The following is a 21960-nucleotide window of genomic DNA, read 5'->3' as shown; positions in this document are numbered from 1 at the left end:
TTTCAACCATGTGCAACCCTCTCCTCTAGTTCGTAGTTCTTCCTCTAGATCGGATTTCTGCGGTGCTTAGGCGAAGCCATGCAGGAATAGATCACCACCACCGCCGGCACGTCGTCATGCTGCCGGAGAACTCATCTACTTCCCTATCTCTCTTGTTGGATCAAGAAGGCGGAGATCGTTATCGAGCTGTACGTGTGCTGAACGCAGAGGTGTCGTCCGTTCGGTACTAGATCGGGACGGATCGTGGGACGACGGTGATTTGAATCACGAAGACGTTCCACTACATCAACCACGTTTCTTGACGCTTCCCGCTTAGCGATCTACAAGGGTATGTAGATCCGATCTCCCTCTCGTAGATTATGATCACCACGATAGGTCTTCGTGTGCATAGGAAAATTTTGTTTCCCATGCAACGTTCCCGAACAGTGGCATCATGAGCTAGGTTCATGCGTAGATGACATCTCGAGTTGAACACAAAAGTTTTTGTGGGCGTTGATGTTCGATTTTCTGCCCTCCTTAGTATTTTCTCGATTCGGCGGTATTGTTGGATTGAAGCAGCCTGGACCAACATTACTCGTACGCTTACGAGAGACCGGTTTCATTGACTAACATGCAACTTGTTGCATAAAGATGACTGGCGGGTGTCTGTTTCTTCAACTTTAATTGAATCAGATTTGACCGACGCGGTCCTTGAATAAAGGTTAAATAGAAATTTGCACATCACCGTTGTGGCTTTACGTAAGTAAGATGGGATCATACTAGATACCCATAGCAGCCACGTAAAACATGCAACAACAAATTAGAGGACGTCTAACTTGTTTTTGCAGGGTATGCATGTGATATGATATGGCCAAAGACATGATGTGATATATTGGATGTATGAGATGATCATGTTGCAATAGTTAAATATCAATTTGCACTTGATGCTACGGCAACCGGCAGGAGCCATAGGGTTGTCTTTAAACTAACGTTTGTGCTTGCAGATGTGTTTACTATATTGCTAGGTTGTAGATTTAGTAGTGATAGCATAGATAGCATGACAACCTCGATGGCGGCACAATGATGGAGATCATGGTGTTGCGCCGGTGACGATGAAGATCATGCCGGTCCTTCGGTGATGGAGATCAAGAAGCACACGATCATGGCCATATCATGTCACTTATGAATTGCATGTGATGTTAATCCTTTTATGCACCTTATTTTGCTTAGAACGACGTTAGCATTATAAGGTGATCCCTCACTAAAATTTCAAGATAAAATTGTGTTCTCCCCACTCTGCACCATTGCGGCAGTTCGTCGTTTCGAGACACCACATGATGATCGGGTGTGATAGACTCAACGTTCACATACAGCGGGTGCAAAACAGTTGCACACGCGGAACACTCAGGTTAAACTTGACAAGCCTACATGTACAGACATGGCCTCGGAACACAAGCGACCGAAAGGTCGAGCATGAGTCATATAGTAGATATGATCAACATGAGATGTTCACCACTAAAACTATACTCAACTCACGTGATGATCGGACTTGAGTTAGTGAATTTGGATCATGCAACACTCCAATAACTAGAGGGATGTCTATTTGAGTGGGACTTTATAAGTAATATGATTAGCTAAACTCAATTGTCTTGAACATAGTCTAAGTAATCTTTGCAAAAAAAATGTTGTAGATCAATGGCTCGCGCAGTAGCAACCCTGAATTTCAATACGTTCCTAGAGAAAGCTAAGCTGAAAGATGATGGTAGCAACTTTGTAGATTGGGCTCAAAATCTAAGGATTATCCTTCAAGTTGGGCGAAAGAATTATGTCCTTGATGCAGCACTAGGAGATGAACCACCCGCCACGGCTGAACAAGATGTTTTGAACGCTTGGCAAGCTCGTAAGGATGACTACTCATTAGTTCAATGTGCGGTTTTGTATGGATTTGAACCGGGACTTCAACGACGCTTTGAACGTCATGGAGCATATGAGATGTTCCAGGAGTTGAAGTTTATCTTTGAGAAGAATGCCCGGATCGAGAGGTATGAGACCTCCGATAAATTCTATGCTTGCAAGATGGAGGAGAATTCGTCTGTCAGTGAACATGTGCTCAAAATGTCTGGGTACTCAAACCGTCTAGCTGAGCTGGGGATTGATCTCCCGCAATAAGCTATCACTGACAAAATTCGTCAATCACTGCTGCCTAGCTACAAGAGCTTTGTGTTGAACTATAACATGCAAGGGATGAATAAGTCACCCGATGAGTTATTTGCGATGTTGAAAGTCGCTGTCAGAAATCCAGAAAGAACATCAAGTGTTGATGGTCAATAAGACCACTAGTTTCAAGAAGAACGGCAAAGGCAAGAAGGGTAACTCCAAGAAGAGTGGCAAAACTGTTGCCCCTCCGACGAAGAAACCCAAGGCTGGGCCTAAGCCGGAAACTGAGTGCTATTATTGCAAAGGGACTGGTCACTGGAAGCGCAACTGCCCCAAGTATCTGGCCGATAAGAAGGCGGCCAGCGCCAAACAAGGTATATATGATATACATGTTATTGATGTGTACCTAACCAACTCTTGTAGTAGTGCTTAGGTATTTGATACCGGTTCTGTTGCTCACATTTGCAACTCGAAGCAGGAACTGCGGAATAACCGAAGGTTGGCAAAGGATGAAGTGACGATGCGCATGGGAAGTGGTTCCAAGGTTGATGTAATTGTCGTCAGCACGGTCTCACTTCAGTTACCATCGGGATTAGCTATGAACTTAAATAATTGTTATTTAGTGCATGCGTTAAGCATGAACATTATATCTCGATCTTGTTTATTGCGAGACGGTTACTCATTTAAGTCTGAGAATAATGGTTGTTTTATTTATATGAGTAATATCTTTTATGGTCATGCGCCCAATTTGAGGGGATTATTCATATTAAATCTCGATTGTGATGATACTCACATCCATAACATGGAGACCAAAAGATGTAGAGTTAACAATGATAACGCCAGTTCTTGTGGCACTGCCGCTTAGGTCATATTGGTGTTAAGCGCATGAAAAAAACTCCATGCTGATGGACTTTTGGAGTCACTTGATTTTGAATCACTTGACACATGCGAACCATGCCTCTTGGGCAAGATGACTAAGGCTTCGTTCTCTGGAACAATGGAGCGTGCAAGTGACTTATTGGAGATTATACTTACTGATGTGTGCGGACCAGTAAGCATAGAGGCACGTGGTGGATATCGTTATTTTCTCACCTTCACTGACGACTTGAGTAGGTATGGCTATATCTACTTGATGAAACACAAGTCTTAAACATTTGAAAGGTTTAAGCAATTTCAGAGTGAAGTTGAAAATCATTGTAGCAAGAAGATCAAGTTCCTACGATCTGATCGAGGAGGAGAGTATCTGAGTTACGAGTTTGGTGCTCACTTAAGACAATGTGGAATTGTTTCACAGTTGACACTGCCTGGAACATCACAGCGTAATGGTATGTCCGAATGTCGTAATCATACTTTGTTAGATATGGTGCGATCTATGATGTCTCTTACCAATTTGCCATTATCGTTTTGGGGCTATGCATTAGAGACAGTTGCATTCACTTTAAATAGGACACCATCAAAATCCGTTGAGACGACACCATATGATCTATGGTATGCATGGCAAGAAGCCAAACTTGTCGTTTCTTAAAGTTTGGGGATGCGATGCTTATGTCAAAAAGCTTCAGCCTAAAAAGCTGGAACCCAAAGCAGAAAAGTGTGTCTTCATAGGTTACCCAAAAGAAACAGTTGGTTATACCTTCTATCTCAAATCCGAGGGCAAAGTGTTTGTCACTACGAACGAAGCATTTCTTGAGAAATAGTTTCTCTCGAAAGAATTGAGTGGGAGGAAGATAGAACTTGATGAGGTTACAGAACCTCTGCTTCAACAAGATGGTGTCGCACGGAAGAAAGAAATTTTTGTCAAGGCAACACCAGTTGAAGACGAAGCTAATGATGATGATCAGGAAGCTTCAGATCAAGTTACTGTGGGACCTCGCAAGTTGGCAAGAGCACGTACTGCTCCCGAGTGGCACGGGAATCCTGTCTTGTCTATCATGTTGTTAGACAACAATGAGCCTACGAGTTATGGAGAAGCAACGGTGGGCCCAGATTCCAAAAAATGGTTAGAAGCCATGAAATCCAAGATAGGATCTATGTATGAAAACAAAGTGTGGACTTTGGAAGTATTACCTGAAGGTCGCAAGGCTATTCAGAACAAATGGATCTTTAAGAAGAAGACGGACGCAGACGGTAATATGACCGTTTATAAAGCTTGATTTGTGGCAAAGGGTTTTCACACGTTCAAGGAGTTGACTATGATGAGACTTTCTCACCCGTAGTGATGCTTAAGTCCGTCCAAATCATGTTAGCAATAGCTACATTTTTTTATTATGAAATCTGGCAGGTGGATGTCAAAACAGTGTTCCTTAACAGGTTTCTTAAGGAAGAGTTGTATATGATACAACCCGAAGGTTTTGTCGATCCATAGAATGCTGACAAGGTGTGCAAGCTCCAGCGATCCATTTATGAACTGGTGCAAGCATCTCGGAGTTGGAATCAGCGCTTTGATGAGGTGATCAAGGCGTTTAGGTTTATAAAAGTTTTTGGAGAAGCTTGTATTTACAAGAAAGTGAGTGGGAGCTCTATAGCATTTCTAATATTATATGTGGATGACATATTGCTAATTGTAAACAATGTGGAGTTTTTGGAAAGCGTAAAAGATTACTTGAATAAAAGTTTTTCAATGAAAGACCTAGGAGAAGTTGCTTACATATTGGGCATAAAGATCTATAGAGATAGATCGAGGAGCCTGATAGCTCTTTCACAAAGCACATACCTTGATAAAGTTTTGAAGAAGTTCAAAATGGAACAATCCAAGAAGGGGTTCTTGCCTATGTTACAAGGTATAAAGTTGAGTAAGACTCAATGTCTAGTAACTGCAGAAGATAGAGAAAAGATGAGTGTCATCCCCTATACTTCAACCATAGGGTCTATCATGTATGCAATGTTGTGCACAAGACCGGATGTTAGCCTGGCCATAAGTATGGCAAGTAGGTTTTGATACGTCCATTTTGCATCATGCTTTCATGTTGATACTTATCGCTTTATGGACTGTTATTATACTTTGTGGTACCATACTTATGCCTTTTCTCTCTTATTTTGCAAGGTTTATTTGAAGAGGGAGAATACTGGCAGCTGGAATTCTGGACTGGAAAAGGAGCAAGTATGAGTCCTCTATTCTGTGCAACTCCAAATGCCCTGAAAATCAACGTGGAATTTTTTGCGAATATATAAAAATACTAGACGAAAGAAGTGCCAGAGGGGAGCTCCCAGGGGCCCACAAGCCTGGTAGCCGCGGCCTGCCCCCCTGGCCGTGGCTACAGGGCTTGTGGGCACCCTGGTGGCCCACTAGCCCCCCTCTTATGCTATATGAAGGGTTTCGTCCGGAAAAAATCAGGGTGGAGCTTTTTCGAGGAGGCGCCGCCGCCACGAGGCGGAACTTGAGCAGAACCAATCTAGAGCTCCGGTAGGACGAACCTGCCGGGGAAACTTCCCTCCCGGAGGGGGAAATCATCGCCATCGTCATCACGAAAACTCCTCTCATCGGAGGGGACTCGTCTCCATCAACATCTTCATCAGCACCATCTCATCTCCAAACCCTAGTTCATCACTTGTAACCAATCTCCGTCTCGCGACTCCGATTGGCACTTGTAAGGTTGCTAGTAGTGTTGATTACTCTTTGTAGTTGATGCTAGTTGGATTACTTGGTGGAAGAGTTTATGTTCAGATCCTTGATGCTACACAGTACCTCTCTGGTCATGAATATGATTATGCTTTGTGAGTAGTTACTTTTGTTCCTGAGGACATGGGATAAGTCATGCTAATAGTAGTCATGTGAATTTGGTATTCGTTCGGTAATTTGATATGTTGTATGTTGTTTTTTCTCTAGTGGTGTTATGTGAACGTCGACTACATAACACTTCACCATTATTTGGGCCTAGAGGAATGCATTGGGGAGTAGTAAGTAGATGATGGGTTGCTAGAGTGACAGAAGCTTAAACCCCCGTCTATGCGTTGCTTTGTAAGGGGCTGATTTGGATCCACTAGTTTAATGCTATGGTTAGACTTTGTCTTAATTCTTCTTTCGTAGTTGCGGATGCTTGCGAGAGGGGTTAATCATAAGTGGGATGCTTGCCCAAGTAAGGGCAGTACCCAAGCGCCGGTCCACCCACATCTCAAACTATCAAAGTAACGAACGTGAATCATATGAACATGATGAAAACTAGCATGGCAGAAATTCCCGTGTGTCCTAGGGAGCGTTTTTCCTCCTATAAGACTTTGTTCAGGCTTGTCCCTTGCTACAAAAGGGATTGGGCCACTTTGCTGCACCGTTGCTATTACTTGTTACTTTTCACCTGCTACGTTTCACCTCACTACACCATCACTTGTTACTTGTTACTTGTTACTTTTCACTTGCTACGTTTCACTTGCTGAAAACCGTTTATGAGAGCCTTCTGCTCCTCGTTGGGTTCGACACTCTTACTTATCGAAAGGACTACGATTGATCTCCTATACTTGTGGGTCATCAAGACTCTTTTCTGGCCCCGATGCCGGGGAGTGAAGCGCCTTTGGTAAGTGGAATTTGGTAAGAAAACATTTATATACTGTGTTGAAACTTATTGTCACTTGTCACTATGGAAACTCTTCCTTTGAGGAATTTGTTCGGGGTATCTTCACCACGAACAGAAGCACGAGGAGTTTCTCCTCAACCTAAGGTACCTACTGAAAATATCTTTTAATAAATTCCTTCGGGTATGCTTGAGAAACTGCTGGCTAATCCTTTTACAGGAGATGGATCATCACATCCAGACTTGCATCTAATCTATGTAGATGAAGTTTGTGGTTTATTTAAGCTTGCAGGTTTGCCCGAGAATGAGGTAAAGAAGAAATTCATTTCTTTATCTTTGAAGGATAAGGCGTTGACATAGTATAGGCTATGTGATGATACTGCATCATGGGCTACAATCGGTTGAAATTGGAATTTCATCAAAAGTTTTATCCTATGCATTTAGTACATCGTGATCGGAATTATATTTATAACTTTTGGCCTCGTGACAGGGAAAGCATAGCTCAAGCTTGGGGGAGGCTTAAATCAATGCTATATTCATGCCCCAATCATGAGCTCTCGAGAGAAATTATCACTCAAAACTTTTATGCTCGGCTTTCTCATGAAGATCGTACCATGCTTGGCACTTCTTGTACCGGTTCTTTTATGAAGAAGGATATTGACCACAAGTGGAATTTATTGGAAAGAATCCAACGTAACTTTGAAGATTGGGATCTTGAAGAAGGTAAGGAGTCAGGTATGAATTTCCAGTTTGATTGCGTTAAATCTTTTGTTGAAACAAACACTTCTAGATATTTTAGCGCTAAGTATGGACTTGACTCTGAGATAGTAGCTTCTCTATGTGAATCTTCTGCTGCTCATATTGATCTTCCCAAAGAGAAGTGGTTTAAGTATCATCCTCCTGTAGAATTCAACATAGTTAAACCCAATCTAGTTGAAGAGAAAGTCATTGCCTATAATGATCCTATTGTTCCTTGTGCGTACACTGAGAAACCAGCTTACCCTGCTAGGAAAAAGGATTATTCTAAAGCTCCAACTGTGATACGTAGGGGTTACATTAGACCACTTGCACCCCTTGAGGAAATTAGAGTTGAACCTAGTGTTGCTATTATCAAAGATCTCTTAGCCGAAGACATAGACGGGCATGTTATCAAATTCTGTGAGGATGCCGCTAGAATTGCTAAACCTCACGCGAAAGACAAATACGGACCTGTTGTTGGCCTGCCCGTTGTTTCTGTCAAGATAGGTGATCACTGTTATCATGGTTTATGTGGGGTGCTAGTGTTAGTGCAATACCCCGGTCCCTATATGATGAAATCAAAGATGAGATTGCACCTGCTGAGTTAGAACCCATTGATGTCACTATTACACTAGCTAATAGAGACACTATCTGCCCTGTGGGAATTGTGAGAGACGTAGAAGTCCTGTGTGGTAAGACGAAGTATCCTACTGATTTCCTCATCCCTGCTACTGCAGAAGATCGCTTTTGTCCCATCATATTTGGTAGACCCTTTCTCAACACTGTCAATGCTCATATTGATTGCATTAAACACACTGTCATTGTTAGTTTCGAGGGTGTGTCTCATGAATTTAACTTCTCCAAGTTTGGAAGACAACCCCATTAAAAAGAGTCGTCTAGTAGGGATGAAATCATTGCTCTTGCCTCTATTGCCGTACCTCCTACGGATCCTTTAGAGCAATATCTGCTTGAGCATGAAAATGATATGCATATGGATGAAAGAGATGAGATAGATAAAATTGTTTTAGAACAATATCCTATTCTTAGGAATAATCTGCCTGTTGAACTGCTTGGGGATCCTCCCCCACCAAAGGGTGATCATGTGTTCAAGCTTAAAAAGTTACCAGATACACTTAAGCCTGTCTTGATGAGAAGGAGATATATCATGTTATTATTAGTGCTCACCTCTCGAATCACGAAGAGAAGAAGTTATTAAAAACTTTGAGGAAGCACCGTGCTGCTATAGGATATACTCTTGATGATCTTAAGGGTATTAGTCCCACTCTATGTCAGCACAAGATTAAAACCGATCCTGATTCTAAGCTAGTCGCTGATCATCAACGGAGGTTAAATCCTAGGATGAAAGAGGTCGTGAGAAAATAAATATTAAAGCTTCTGGAAGCAGGAATCATTTATCCTGTTGCTCATAGTGATTGGGTAAGTCCAGTACATTGCGTACCTAAGAAGGTAGGTACCACCGTCGTTCCAAATGATAAGAATGAACTAATCCCATAGAGGATTATTACTGGCTATAGGATGGTGATAGACTTCCGGAAACAGAACAATGCAACCAGGAAAGACCATTATCCTTTGTCATTTATCGACCAAATGCTAGAAAGGCTATCTAAACACACACACTTCTGCTTTCTAGACGGTTATTCAGGTTTGTCGCAAATACCTGTTGCACAATCTGATCAGGACAAAACCACTTTCACCTGCCCCTTCGGTACCTTTGCTTATAGACGTATGCCTTTTGGCTTATGCAATGCACCTGCCACCTTTCAAAGATGTATGATGGCAATATTCTCTGACTTTTGTGAAAAGATTATTGAGGTTTTCATGGATGATTTATCCGTTTACGGTTCTTCCTTTGACGATTGCCTCAGCAACCTTGATCGAGTCTTACAGAGATGCAAAGATACCAACCTCGTCTTGAACTGGGAGAAGTGCCACTTCATGGTTAATGAAGGCATCGTCTTAGGACACAAAATATCTGAGAAAGGCATTGAAGTTGATAAGGCTAAGGTTGATGCAATTGAGAAAATGCGTTGCCCCACAGATATCAGAGGTATACGAAGTTTCCTAGGTCATGCTGGTTTCTATAGAAGGTTCATTAAAGACTTCTCTAAGATTTCTAGGCCTCTTACCAACCTCTTGCATAAGGATGTTCCTTTTGTTTTTGATGAGGATTGTGAGGAAGCTTTCAAAATACTTAAGAAGGCCTCGGTAACCGCACCTATTGTTCAACCACCTGATTGGAACTAGCCCTTTGAAATCATGTGCGATGCTAGTGGTTATGTTGTTGGTGTTGTTCTAGGACAAAGAGTTGACAAGAAGTTGAATGTCATTCACTACGCTAGTAAAACTCTAGACAGTGCCCATAGAAACTATGCCACTACGGAGAAGGAATTTTTAGCAGTCGTGCTTGCATGTGAAAAGTTCAGATCTTATATAGTTGACTCAAAAGTCATTATTCATTCTGATCATGCTACTATTAAGTACCTTATGGAGAAGAAGGACGCTAAACCTAGGCTAATCAGACGGGTTCTCCTACTATAGGAATTTGATCTGCACGTTGTTGACCAAAAGGGTGCTGATAACCCTATAGCAGATAACTTGTCCAGGCTAGAGAATGTCCTTGATGACCCACGACCTATTGATGACAGCTTTCCTGATGAGCAATTGAGTGTCATCTGCACTTCACATAGTGCACCGTGGTATGCTGATTACGCAAACTATATCGTAGCCAAATACATACCACCCAGTTTCACCTACCAGCAAAAGAAGAAATTCTTCTTTGATTTGAGACGCTACTTTTGGGATGATCCTCACCTTTATAAGGAAGGAGTAGATGGTGTTATTAGACGTTGTGTGCCTGAACATGAACAGGGACAGATCCTGCAGAAGTGTCATTCTGAAGCCTACGGAGGACACCATGCTGGAGATAGAACTGCTCATAAGGTATTGCAATCAGGTTTCTATTGGCCCACTCTCTTCAAGGATGCCCGTATGTTTGTCTTGTGTTCTGACGAATGCCAAAGAATAGGGAACATCAGTAAACGTCAGGAAATGCCTATGAACTATTCGCTTGTCATTGAACCATTTGATGTCTGGGGCTTCGATTATATGGGACCCTTCCCGAGTTCCAATGGGTATACTCACATCTTAGTTGCTATTGATTATGTCACTAAGTGGGTAGAAGCTATCCCCACTAGAAATGTTGATCACCACACTCTATTAAGATGCTTAAAGAAGTCATTTTCCCAAGATTTGGAGTCCCTAGTTATCTGATGACTGATGGCGGTTCACACTTCATTCATGGTGTTTTCCGCAAGATGCTCGCTAAGTATGATGTCAACCATAGAGTTGCATCTCCTTATCATCCTCAGTCTAGAGGTCAAGTGGAGTTAAGTAATAGGGAGATCAAATTGATCTTACAAAAGACTGTCAATAGATCTCGAAAGAATTGGTCTAGCAAACTTGACGATGCACTATGGGCTTATAGGACTGCTTATAAGAATCCCATGGGCATGTCGCCGTGTAAAATGGTTTGCGGTAAGGCCTGTCATTTACCTCTTGAGCTAGAACACAAAGCTTATTGGGCAATCAAAGAGCTCAACTTCGATTTCAAACTTGCCGATGAGAAGCGGTTGTTTGATATCAGCTCATTAGATGAATGGAGGGCCCAGGCATATGAGAATGCCAAGTTGTTCAAGGAAAAGGTTAAGAGATGGAACGATAAAAGAATACAAAAATGTGAGTTCAATGTAGGTGATTATGACCTGCTATACAATTTTCACTTAAGATTCTTTGCAGGCAAGCTTCTCTCTAACTGGGAAGGTCCCTACGTTGTCTAGGAAGTATATCGTTCCGATGCCATCAAAATCAATAACACGGAAGGTAATTTTCCTAGGCTGGTAAATGGGCAAAGAATCAAGCATTATATCTCTGGTACTCCCATAAATGTTGAGAGCAATATCATCAATATTATAACTCCAGAGGAGTACATAAGGGATGTTTATCAGCCTGTTTCAGACTCTGAAAACGAAGAGGTATGTGTTTCGATAAGTAATTGGACTCCAAAACTTTCCCATTAGGAAACTTTCTCCGTTTTGGAATTTATGGAAAAATAGAAAAATAAAAAGCAGTCCGGAGAGCGCAGGAGGCGGCCACAAGCTTGGTAGCCGCGGCCTCCCCCCTGGCCGCGGCTATAGGGCTTGTGGGCACCTCGTGTGCCTCCCGGACTCCGTTTTCTTGCGGAGCACTCCTTCTAGTCTAGAAAAAATCATTATATATACGCCCGAGGGTTTTGATCTCCGTATCGCGCAGTTTTCCTCTGTTTTTGTTTCGAGCCTGTTGTGTGCCGCAGATTTAGGTCAAGATGTCTTCTCAAGATTCAGAAGAAGAGATCTATCTGGCCAATGACCATGCTAACTCCAGGATTAATGGGGACTTAGAGCCTTATGGTTGGACCACAGATGAGTAAGAGGATCATGAACCAAAGGGGAAGGAGCAAACAAGCTCTGACAAGGAGGATGCTCCTCTACCTCAGCCTGCAAACACCCATGTGGAGTTCAAGAAGTCAAGCCTCCCCAACTCCAGGAAGAAGCATAAGACTTTGTTTATCCCTTCTCGTTTCCTGCACGGGAGTAAGCAGGAATTATGCCAAAGGGTGTTGAAGCTTGAAGAAGAAAACGACGATCTAAGGGATCAGAATTTCATGCTCCATTGTAAATTAAACAAGCTCAAGACCTCTTCAAAGACTCCACCACGATCACCACCAAAGGAAGACAACTAAGCATTGGTATGGGCAACTCCCTTGGCTTGTGCCAAGCTTGGGGGAGTTGCCCTGGTATCGTATCACCTTTATATCTTTTGCTTTTACCTTTGTTTTAGTTCTTTCTTTTTCAGTTTTTACTTTCTTCTCTTGGTGGGATAAGTCTTTAGTGTTTAGTTTGAGTCTTTGGCCTTGTGTCTCCCCCGATGTATTCGAGCTTGCGAGCTATATAATAAAGAATATCTTAGTCAAGGGCTTTGTTTTGTGCCGTGATCAAAAGTATGAAAAGAAAGATAGCATGAAAGATCATGAGATGATCTTATGGAAAGTGATAGCTTCACATATAACAAGTATGATGATTGAAACTTGTTGAGAATAGACCAACATAGACCCGAGTCATTATTGCAATTAATAAGAAGTAATAAGTAAAGAGAGGTTCACATATAAATATATCTTCTTAGACACTTTTTACAATTGTGAGCACTCACCAAACTATTACATGCTTAGAAGTAGATGTTGGACAAGGAAGACAACATAATGAATTGTGTTTCGTTGATTCCAAACAATTTTATATGATTAGAGATCCCTTAGCATGTGACGATTTCTTCCACCTCATATTAGCCAAAACTCCCGCACCAAGTAGAGATACTACTTGTGCATACATAAACCTTCAAACCAGTCTTTCCATGAGTGTCCACCATACCTACCTATGGATTGAATAAGATCCCTCAAGTAAGTTGTCATCGGTGCAAGCAATAAAATTTCTCTCTAATATGTATTTAGTGTGTGGAAAATAAGCTTTATACGAACCTATGATGAGGAAGACATAAAAGCGATAGACTGCATAATAAAGTTCTTTATCACATGAGGCAATATAAAGTGACGTTCCTCCGCACTAAGAGGACACGCATCCAAACCTCAAAGGCGCATGACAACCTCTGCTTCCCTCTACGAAGGGCCTATCTTGTACCTTTACCTTTTGTCCTTGTGAAAGTCATGGTGATCAACACCAATTCCCTATTCCGTCTTCATCTTGGTGAACGGCATATGATAGGGAAAGATCTATATTCATATATCAACTTGGAGATGAGTACTTATGCTTTATTATTGTTGACTTTACCCTTGAAGTAAATGGTTGGGAGGCAAAATTATAAGCCCCTACCTTTCTCTGTGTCCAACTGAAACTTTGATGCCATGAGTACCACATGAGTTGTAACAATTGTGGAAAACAAAAGAGATGATTGAGTATGTTGATTTGCTTTACAAGCTCTTATTTGACTCTTTCTGATGTTACGATAAATTGCAATTGCTTCAATGACTATGGACTATTGTTGGCTACTTCTCGGTACGGTTTTTGATTCATACTTTGCTTTGTGAAGGAATTGTTACTTTCCCATAAGAATCTTTATGATGTATTGTTGTTCTATGTGTGATCATGATGCCCTCATGTTCGTATTATGTTTTATCGAAACCTTCATCCCTAAACATGTGGACATGTTTATGGATCTTGGTTTTCGCTTGAGGACAAGCGAGGTTTAAGCTTGGGGGAGTTGATACGTCCATTTTGCATTATGCTTTCATATTGATATTTATCGCTTTATGGACTGTTATTATACTTTGTGGTACCATACTTATGCCTTTTCTCTCTTATTTTGCAAGGTTTATTTGAAGAGGGAGAACACCGGCAGCTGGAATTCTGGACTGGAAAAGGAGCAACTCTGAGTCATCTATTTTGCACAACTCCAAATGCCCTGAAAATCAATGTGGAATTTTTTGGGAATATATAAAAAATACTGGGCGAAAGAAGTGCCAGAGGGGAGCGGCCAGGGGCCCACAAGCCTGGTAGCCGCGGCCTGCCCCCCAGGTCGCGGCTACAGGGCTTGTGGGCACCCTGGTGGCCCACTGGCCCCCCTCTTCTGCTATATGAATGGTTTTCGTCCGGAAAAAAATCAGGGCGGGGCTTCTTCGAGGAGGCGCCGCCGTCATGAGGCGGAACTTGAGCAGAACCAATCTAGAGCTCTGGCAGGACGATCCTGCCGGGGAAACTTCCCTCCCGGAGGGGGAAATCGTCGCCATCATCATCACCAACACTCCTATCATCGGAGGGGACTCGTCTCCATCAACATCTTCATCAGCACCATCTCATCTCCAAAACCCTAATTCATCACTTGTAACCAATCTCCGTCTCGCGACTCTGATTGGCACTTGTAAGGTTGCCAGTAGTGTTGATTACTCTTTGTAGTTGATGCTAGTTGGATTACTTGGTGGAAGAGTTTATGTTCAGATCCGTGATGCTACTCATTACCTCTCTGGTCATGAATATGATTATGCTTTGTGAGTAGTTACTTTTGTTCCTGAGGACATGGGATAAGTCATGCTAATAATAGTCATGTGAATTTGGTATTCGTTCGGTAATTTGATATGTTGTATGTTGTTTTTCCTCTAGTGGTGTTATGTGAACGTCGACTACATAACACTTCACCATTATTTGGGCCTAGAGGAAGGCATTGAGGAGTAGTAAGTAGATGAGGGGTTGCTAGAGTGACAGAAGCTTAAACCCCAGTCTATGTGTTGCTTCGTAAGGGGCTGATTTGGATCCACTAGTTTAATGCTATGGTTAGACTTTGTCTTAATTCTTCTTTCGTAGTTGCGGATGCTTCTGAGAGGGGTTAATCATAAGTGGGATGCTTGTCCAAGTAAGGGCAGTACCCAAGCGCCGGTCCACCCACATGTCAAACTATCAAAGTAACGAACGTGAATCATATGAACATGATGAAAACTAGCATGACAGAAATTCCCGTGTGTCCTCGGGAGCGTTTTTCCTCCTATAAGACTTTGTTCAGGCTTGTCCCTTGCTACAAAAGGGATTGGGTCACTTTGTTGCACCGTTGTTATTACTTGTTACTTGTTACTTTTCACCTGCTACGTTTCACCTCACTACACCATCACTTGTTACCGCTACTTTTAGTGCTTGCAGTTATTACCTTGCTGAAAACCATTTATCAGAGCCTTCTGCTCCTCGTTGGGTTCGACACTCTTACTTATCGAAAGGACTATGATTGATCCCCTATACTTGTGGGTCATCAGTTTCAAAGTGATGCAGGAGTGGAACACTGGGCGGTCAAGAATATTCTGAAGTACCTGAAAAGGACTAAGGAAATGTTTCTCGTTTATGGGGGTGACGAAGAGCTCGTCGTAAAGGGCTACTTTGATGCAAGCTTTGACACCGATCTGGATGACTCTAAGTCACAAACCGGATACGTATTTGTTATTAATAGGGCTGTGGTAAATTGGGTGCCGTTCCAAGCAAAGCGTCGTAGCAGATTCTACATGCGAAGCGGAGTACATAGCTGCCTTAGAGGCGGACAAGGAGGGTGTTTGGATGAAGCAGTTCATGTCAGATCTTGGAGTAGTGCAAGTGCAGTGGTCCAATCAATCTGTTCTGTGAAAACACTGGTGCCATTGCTCTACCCATGAAACCAAGGTTTCACAAGAGGACCATACACATAAAGCGACGCTTCAACACCATCCGCGAGTATATCAAGGAGGAAGACATAAATATTTGCAAAGTGCACACGGATCTGAATGTTGCAGATCCGCTAACTAAACCTCTACCACGAGGGAAGCATGAACAACACCAGAACTATATGGGAGTTAGATTCATTACATTGTAAATCACATGAAGATGTGAGACTAGATTATTGACTCTAGTGCAAGTAGGAGACTGTTGGAAATATGACTTAGAGGCAATAATAAAATAGTTATTATTATATTTCATGTTTCAAGATAATTGTTTATTATCCATGCTATAACTGTATTGAATGGAAACATAAATGCATGTGTGGATATATAGACAAAACTATGTCCCTAGTGAGTCTCTAGTTGACTAGCATGTTGATCAAGGATGGTTAAGGTTTCCTGGCCATAGATAAGAGTTGTCATTTGACGACGGGATCACATAATTAGGAGAATGATGTGATGGACAAGACCCAAACTATGAACTTAGCATATGATCGTGTCATTTTGTTGCTATTGTTTTCTGCATGTCAAGTATTCATTCATATGACCATGCGATCATGTAACTCACTCACACCGGAGGAATGCCTTGTGTGTATCAAACGTCCAACGTTATTAGGTGACTATAAAGGTACTCTACATGCATCTCCGAAGGTGTCCGTTGAGTTAGCATGGATCAAGATTGGGATTTGTCACTCCGTGTGACGGAGAGGTATCTTGGGGCCCACGTGATAATACAACATCACATATAAGCCTTGCAAGCAATGTGACTAAAGAGTTGGTCACGGGATCTTGTATTACGGAATGAGTAAAGAGACTTGCCGGTAACGAGATTGAAATAGGTATGGAGATATCGGCGATCGAATCTCGGGCAAGTAACATACCGAAGGACAAATGGAATGGTATACGGGATTATATGAATCCTTGACATAGAGGTTCAACCAATAAGATCTTCGTAGAATATGTAGGATCCAATATGGACATCTAGGTCCCGCTATTGGATATTGACCAGGGAGTGTCTCAGGTCATGTCTGCATAGTTCTCGAACCCGCAGGGTCTACACACTTAAGGTTTGGTGACGTTTCGGTATATTTGAGTTATAGGTGCTGGTGACGGAAGTTTTGTTCAGAGTCCCGGATCACATCCCGAACATCACAAGGAGTACCGGAATGGTCCAGAAATGAAGATTGATATATAGGAAGTTAATATTTGGATTCCGGAAGAATTTCGGGCATTGCCAGCAGTGTACCGGGAGCGACGAGATCGTTATCGAGCTGTACGTGTGTTGAATGCAGAGGTCTCGTCCGTTCGGTACTAGTTCGGGACGGATCGTGGGACGACGGTGATTTGAATCACGAAGACGTTCCACTACATCAACCGCGTTTCTTAAAGCTTCCCGCTTAGTGATCTACAAGAGTATGTAGATCCGATCTCCCTCTCGTAGATGATCGTCACCATGATAGGTCTTCGTGTGCGTAGGAAATCTTTTATTTCTCATGCAACGTTCCCCAACACTTGGCTTATAATATGAAGCTTGCATGACTTTAATTTGTGTTTACAGTTGTGTTGTGATATCTTCTCGTGTGTCCCTAATCTTTATTGTACGCATTTACGTGTATGATTAGCATACAATTAAGCTGGGGCGTCACAGCCTCTCACAAATGTATATGGCCCCTACACACAAATCAAAGGTCTGATTTTACTTATTGGTTGACCAACATTCAAATGCCACGGAATGAGGATTTATTAATACTTTGGGACTTCAACCATATAAAGTATCCTTACAATGGAAATAAACTCAAAGGATATTTTCATGAAATGATGAAATTTAATGAAGCAATCAATGTATCATGGCTTGTTAAAATAGCCCTCAAAAGAAGGAAGTATACAACGAGCAATATGCAAGATGCACCGCTATTATAAAAGCTAGTTTGATGTTTCTCTTTTGAGCCATGGACTCAAAAGTATCTAAACAGTTTTGTATCTTGTGTGGCCAAGCCTATATATGATCACACTCCCTGTTTGTTTGATTCAAATACAAACAAAACATTCCCAAAGCAAGAATTTTCAGATTTGAGTGTTTTTGTTACAGGTAGATGGCTTTAAAGACACTATTAGCAGCTTTTGGGAACAACCAGTGGTAGCCAAGAGTAGTGGCCAAAAAATAACTGCCAAATTTAAAAGGCTGGAGAAAGGGCTTAAAAGATGGGCCAAAGTCTCTCTTACCTAAGTATGAAAATTAGGAAAGCAAATGCCCTTATATTATTTTTTGACATCCTCGAGGAATACAAAGATTTTTCCACTAAGGAGAGTGATGGCAGAGTCACTGTAAAGAAACACTTCGGGAACCTACTTGAATATCGAAACATTTATTGGAAGCAAAGGGCCACTTTTAGATGTGTTAAGTTTGATGATGGGGTCACACACAAAAATCAAGCAAAAGCTACCATCAAGTACAGAAACAATCACCTAATTGCGCTGAAGGATGAAAACCAACAAGAACATTTTGAGAATAATGCAAAAGTTGTCATCCGTTGGAGATCTTTCAATGAAAGACTGGGATCTACTGCCCTAACCACAAATATTTTCCACCTACCAAGTATTCTCCACAATGAGACACCTCTTCAAAATCTGAAGCTTCCTTTCTCAAAAGAAGAGACACATAAGTTAATTAAAGAGCTCCCAACTAACAAGGCTCTTGATATTGCGTGCAGTCCATAGCCAAGTGATGCAAGCTAACAATTTTCTAAGACATTTTTCTTCTCAAACTGGTCTGAAAATCAATTTCAACAAATTTGTGTTGGTTCCCATGAATGCATATGCTGACAATCTCATAATTCTATTTAGAGTTCTTGGGTGCAAGCAAGGGAGTTTCCCCTTCACTTATTTTCGAGTAGCTCATTTTAGTTATTCCTCAAAGTTATTCTCTTTAGTAGTTTGCCATCAAGTAGAACTACATTTGTCTAAGTTTCTTCATTGTGTTGTGTTGAGAGTGTTGAGTTCTTTGAAAGAAAATTTGAATCTCTCATTCACCCCCCCCCCTCTGGACGATATACTTATATCATGTAGTAAGCCCTCTTCACCCAGTTCTTAATTTCCCCACTGTTATTTTTATTTATTGATGATTGCTCAAGGATGAGCAAGTTTTAAGCTTGGGGGACTTCATGGCTCCATAATTTTCCACTTTTAGTTGGGTATTTTGATAGGTTTTTATGAAGGCTTTTAACTAGTTCTCATTTTTATGAATGATAACACTTTAAGAATGAATACATCTTATTTCCTTACTTGTTGATCATGTCCAAACATTTGTACTAATATCCGGACAAATGGACAGCAAGGGACAATTTATGTTTTACGAAAAGACTTCACTTAGATCCATTTGGGCTCTCTGTGCATCACTACCCCCCCCCCCCCTCCCCTTCATTGACCTACATCATCACTATAGGGGAGTAGTTCCGACTTGTTAGGCTATGGTTTGTCGATCCATTCATACTTGTCTGAGAGTGTTGAGATCGATCATTCGTCTTATTGTGGTACTTTGCAATATCAACAATATGGTTTTCCTCTATTTGATCTTTGTGTTTGTTGGTTCTTCCCCTCTCATGTGTGAGTAATGAAAGATGTAGGGGATTTATGAGATTCACTATGCCTATTCGATATGGTTTTAAGATCGATTATTAAGTTGTTAATCTATAGTGAGTGAAATTTGTGTTGTCTAATTTAGGGGAACATGCAACATGATGCAAAGTCCTACTCATGTAAGTATATAACACATATTGTTCAACAAATCAGTGACCTTCATCTGCAGGTGTTGATATCTACGAGGAGCGAAATCAATATGAGGATAGCGAGAATCCAGGACACTTAAAGTGTTGGTATGGTCTCACTACCTTAACTATTGAAACGACCGTGCATATGGCAACATTGATGTGGGCCAATAGAGGAGAACACTTTTCGCATGGAGTTTCACTACTCAAGGGTGAATCGCCTACAGAATGAACAATCAACGAAGTACAATAATATGACAAGGTAACTCGTATTATCGATGCACCAACAAATTTGATTGAGTTTCCTCACTCCTAACCTCTCCACTCTATACAAAATCGATGGTTTATCGTCGGCTCTTTACATTTATGTTATCTACTTTTCATGCTTGTTACTTTGTTTCATCCGCCTTTACTTGTTTACCAGATCTACTCTAATCCATGTAGACATTCAAACAGTTACTTCACACAAGATCAATGACACCTTGTGTGTGATAGCCAACTATTAACACTCTCTTCTGCTCTTTGCTAGAAAGAAAAACAATTGGGATGCCTACACGAAGAAGCTACATAAACTCTATGCACTTGCAGATGCTACATAATAGTTGGGACCCGTCGTCGATGGTATAAGACCCTTTCCGCGTGGCGCAGCCATGAAATCGCAACTGAGGTGGATGCATGGTGTGCATGGCTGGCGATCGCATTACGACAGGAGAGCCTTGGAGCTCTCAGAGATGGATAGCTCAGACGAGTAGGGCTTCACGACGAAGGAGGCGCAGGAGGAGGATCAGCAGGCACCAGATTCATCCTATAGTAGGCGGAGTTGCACAACAACATTGTCACGGTAAAGGCACGACAAGAGAAGTAGGCATCACCGGCCTCTATGTTCTGAATGTTGTAGGACTAGCCATTGTTGGCCTTCATGTTCCGAGTGTTCTAGGAGCAGGCGTTGCCGGCCTGCATGTTCCGATGTTGTAGGAGCAGTAATACAACCTATAGCTCCTCGAGCACCACCGGCTAGCGAAGGACCAGATCGTCGATGAGCCGGTGTTCGGATAGGCTATTGTGTGATACTTGCATGAAATCTGATTTGGCGGATGAGCGGTGGGCGGTGCTTGACTTTGTGCGCAATGTCGAGACCATCCGCACTAAGCAATAACAGCTTTGCGTCATCGAGGTGGAGCATGACTGCCTCTTCGAGACAACGCATGCGGATACCAATGTTGCCCGCTCTACATCATTCGCGTCGAGCCATGGCGAGGTCAGATCTTCGATTCAGCATCGACCTCACCTCCACCGGTGACGTTAGCAGCTAGGTGACAGACTCCGAGGGAGAGTTGGACTACCGTCGAATCCTTTTGCAATGTAAAAATGAATATTAATAAAAATTAGGATGGATGGCCGGCTAAATTTGGTGTGGATGTTTTATTTTTGAGTGGATTTCACTTTTTACTGTGTAGTTATACATTTGCGACACATATTACCCCATATAGTGGAACTCTTATCGAAATATGAGATTTTGGAGACTTTTAACACGATTTTATCCCAGCTTAGCATTTTGCTTGTTCATGTTAGATAAGATTGGCATGTTCGTCAATGATTCACAAAAAATGTGTAAAGATTGGAGAGCATCATTGACGATCATGTCGAGTTTTCTCTTGGCCATCTATTTCATATATCATCGAATTTAGATATTTTTGGACTTCGATCGTCACCTCACACCTTATCTAACGGATACGCATCACAAAAGGAGGGTCCAACGTTTTTAAAAAGGGCATTCAAGACGAATTTCCACTAGACAGGGTCATTAGCGTCACAAATGCATATCTATGGGGTAAAATATGAAATTCACTCTTTACTTTTTTAGGCAGGGTTTGTGTGTTTTTGTGCACGACGTTGAAATATTCTAGTAGTACAGGGCCAAACTGCACAGGACGAGTTGAATCATGAAGGCACACGAGTAATGGAAAATCCAATTCGGCCCTTGAGAGCATATGCTCCTGTCCACCACGAATGCCTTTTGCAAATCTAAAAGAAATGAAAAAATATACGTGTTCTTTATCACGTCCAAATGATACCTACAAATATTATATTTAATATATTTTTTCACCGATGAAGTACCGCTATCCCGTTTCGCATAAAAATTATCAAGCACGCTTGTTTAAACTAAGATGAACGTCCACAGACAAAATCAGATTTTTTTTTAAATTTATTTACTATTTATTTTAAATTTACTATTCACGAGTTTTAAGAAAAACATATACTCCCAAGAGCCAATACAGAGTCAGACGAGAGGCAATGTGTCATCACAACGTTCTCGACTTTTCCATAAATAATCAGTTGCATAAATGTACTACTACACGTTCAAGTTTGACGTAATTAAATCCAAGAGAACGCAGTTATTCGTCTAGTTTTAAGAAAAGCTTTGCCAGGACCAGAACCTTGTGTTTCCTTTTTAGGGGAGGGTGACATCTCCTTTTCAGTAAAGCCGCTAGGGGTGAAGCATATGCAGGTCAGTAGGTCA

This window comes from Hordeum vulgare, chromosome 3H (assembly GCF_904849725.1).
Source record: "Hordeum vulgare subsp. vulgare chromosome 3H, MorexV3_pseudomolecules_assembly, whole genome shotgun sequence".
Taxonomy (NCBI): Eukaryota; Viridiplantae; Streptophyta; class Magnoliopsida; order Poales; family Poaceae; genus Hordeum; species Hordeum vulgare.
Note: the sequence above shows the minus strand (reverse complement) of the source record.